We start from the raw sequence: 3,937 nt of genomic DNA, 5'->3' as shown, positions 1-3,937 counted from the left end.
AGTCCAATCGATTGAACGTTAGACAAATATTCAGTACAAAACTCAACAGCTTCTTCAACAATGTATCGTTCAACAATACAACCCTCTGGTCGACTTCGGGATTTCACGTACCCTTTTAATATTTTCATATACCGTTCAGCAGGGTACATCCATCTCATATAAGTTGGTCCACACAACTGTGTCTCTTTCACAAGATGAACAACTAAATGAACCATTATGTCAAAAAAAGACGGAGGAAAATACATTTCAAGCTCACACAAGGTAATTACAATCTCTTTTTGTAGTGTTGGTAAGATCTCGGGATCGATCACCTTACTACAAATTGACCTAAAGAAAAAACACAATTTAGTTATGGCACTTCTTACTTTTTCTGGCAAAATAGAACGTATACCTATCGGTAGAAAATGTTCCATTATAACATGGCAATCATGTGTCTTCAAATTCTTCAACTTGAGGTCTTTCATAGAAACAAGTCTTCTGATATCAGATGAGTATCCTTCTGGAACCTTAACTTCACTCAGAGACTTACACAATTTTTTTTTCTCCTTTCTAGATAAAGTAAAAGCAGCAGGTGGTAGATATGTTCGTCTTCCTTTCTTCACGGGTGCTAATTCAGTTCTCATTCCCATTTTTAACATGTCCTCCCTTTCTTTAAGGCCATCCTTAGACTTGCCTTTTATATTGAGTAATGTACCGATAACACTTTCAAATACGTTTTTTTCAATATGCATAACATCGAGAAAATGTCTCACGTACAAAGATTTCCAATATGGCAATTCAAAAAATATCGACCTTTTCTTCCACCCACCTTTCACAATCTTATGTGCAAAAGGCTTGCCAAACTCAGTACGCACATCTTTCACCTTTTCAAAAACTTGTTCACCTGACAATGCGGGTGGAGCTCTACGATGTTCGGTGTCTCCATTGAATGCTTTTCTCCACCCACGGTAGTGATGTTTAGAATGTAAGAATCTACGATGACCGAGAAACACATTCTTCTGGCAAAGTTCCAATCGAATCGTATCGGTTCCGTCTTCACAAACAGGACACGCACGTTGACCTTTAATGCTATACCCAGATAGATTCCCGTATGCTGGAAAATCATTAATTGTGCCAAACAACTTCGCCCTCAAATTGAAACTTTCTTTCCTATATCCATCATAAACCTCCACACCGTTCTCCCACAAAATCTTTAAATCTTCGATCAGAGGTGTCAAGTATACGTCTATGTCATTCCCTGGTTGTTTAGGCCCAGAGATTAACATAGATAACATCATGTACTTACGCTTCATACATAGCCACGGAGGTAGGTTATAAATCATAAGAATCACAGGCCATGTGGTATATGAGATACTTTGAAGACCATGTGGGTTCATTCCATCAGTAGATAATGCCAATCGAAGGTTTCTTGCTTCTGATCCAAACTCAGGATAATCATTATCAATCTTCGACCACTGTGGTGAATCAGCCGGATGCCGATACTTTCCATCAATAATTCTTTCATCTGCATGCCAAGTAAGATGTCTTGCATCGATTTCACTACGAAACATGCGCCTAAATCTCGGAATTATCGGAAAATACCATAAGACTTTTGCGGGAGATAATCTTTTCTTATATCGAGACAAACCGCATTTAGGGCACTCAGTTAACATTGCATATTCGTTACGAAACAAAATGCAATCGTTAGGACAAGCATGTATCTTATCATAGCTCATGCCAATAGAGCACAACATTTTTTTTGCCTCATAGGTTCGATTAGGAAGAACATTATCATCCGGTAGCATTTCTCTCATAAGGGCCAACAACTCTGTGAAACTTTTATCCGACCATCCATTGCCCGCCTTTAAGTTGTACAACTTTAATACCGCAGAAAGTCTTGAGAATTTAGTGCAACCTTTGTACAACGGTTTCTCTGCATCGCTTACCATCCTCTCAAACATTTCAGGACAATCATGAAGATCTTCTTCCAGTGCTTCTACAATCTCTTCAACTTGATCACAATCGTATGTTTCCGTGTCTTTGTCGTATGAAGCATAGGTCGTATTACTTTTTCCACTCGATTCAACATTATCGTTAATTTTCTCACCATGAAATATCCAACACTGATAACTTTGATCAATTCCATGCCTCAGCAAATGCGATTTCAATCCATGTGCGTCAACCTTACCAATATAACAACAACGCAAGCAAGGACAATGCATTCGTCTGGGGTTTTCAGCGTGTTGAACAACATACTTAACGAATTCCAAAACCCCACTCTCGTACTCTTTGGTCATTCGATCGGCACAGATCCATGTTTTATCCATGGTTTTCCTACTTATTAAAGTAAACAATTAATCCAGACGAAAATACATAACTAAGGTAGTATCTTTGAATATCCTAACAATTATAAAGTTCAATTCATTTTAAACTTCAAAAACCTATACATAACCAATGTTAATATAAACTTCAATAACGTATCCGATACGCCAATATACCAACTTTAATTACCTCATCACTTTCATTTTTTATATTACAAGAATCAAACTTTTTCTATTACAATATACCTATAACTATACCTATAACTATATTAGAGTTCGTTCAATCATTTTATGGGAGAAATCTTGTTCCTTTAGAATGAAAGTGAGATGAACAACACTTTCACAGTTAAAAAGAAAAAAAACTACCTATTCAATCTTCAAGTATAATCACTAAGGAAACATGAAGTTTGAACAATATTGAACATCTAAATCCAAGCCTAGTCATGACAGCCCCAACATGCAATGCATTTCAAAATTCATCATGCATACCAAGAAAGTATAAAGAAAATCAAATTGCATACACATATACATACACAAACTAACAACTCCCAAATCACCAACTATCATTAAACATTGCATTTGTAACACCAGCAACTAACCGATTAGCATAGCATTTTCAACAAACAGTTAACCATAATAAAATTAGAATTAATTCAATTAACATCAACATTCAAAATCAATAAATCAACCATATTCCATAGTAGTTTCAATGAACATTCAAATTGATTTCAAAGCATCATTAACTTTAGCATATCATTGCAACGTCCATCAACACAATAATGATTTCTAACTTCCATACTAACCTCAACTAACATGATCAATGGACTTCTAACTCATGTCACCTCTAATTACTAACAGCTTATTAACTAACATTTTTCATAACACATTTTCCTTTAAGAATAGCTGATTATCTTACAAAAAGAATAGCTGTAACAAAAACATAACTAGTCCTTTAAGAAAAAAATCAAATGCATATTTAAACTTAACAACATAACAATTCTGAATTATAACAGACAAAAAGCTAAACTAAACAGCAAAATTCCATCATTGTTTTTTCCTGAATCTTCACCAACACTCACAATTTACTCATTTTCCATCAAAAGCAAACCCGACCCAATTCTTAAAAACATCAAAAGTTACAAAATTTAAAACAACATACATAAATAAACAAAGAAACATAAACTGGGGTAAGTGAAGTTTGTTGAAATTGTCATGATTCCATCATCAATTACCTTTTTTTTCTCCCTAATAGCAAGCAAGTTGTTCACTTGAAGCAGTTAATGAAACAAACTGGGTAGAGTGTTTTGAAGAAAGAAAACAAAACCCACTTTGTCAAAGAAACACGCTTTGAAACATTAGAGCAGAACGTACCGTATTCAAGTGATCTCCTTGCGCTGCAACCTTCGATTCAACGTTCGCAAGAGCAAACCCCCACTTCGAAGGTACCTAAGATTTAGTTGTGAATCCGTGCACGAGCTTCATTTAATTTAAGTTGAAAAACCTAGGGTTCTTCCCCAGTTTGGCTTGATTGGAGCTTAGGGTTAGGTTTCAAGAGGAATTTATGGCGTTTTGTGGTTTAGCTAGAGAAGAGGAACTGATAGGGTTTCAACGTTCGCAGGAGGGAAAACAAAAGAACA

This window comes from Lathyrus oleraceus, chromosome 4, assembly GCF_024323335.1.
Source record: "Lathyrus oleraceus cultivar Zhongwan6 chromosome 4, CAAS_Psat_ZW6_1.0, whole genome shotgun sequence".
In the NCBI taxonomy this organism is placed as follows: Eukaryota; Viridiplantae; Streptophyta; class Magnoliopsida; order Fabales; family Fabaceae; genus Lathyrus; species Lathyrus oleraceus.
This window is presented reverse-complemented; position numbering follows the sequence as displayed.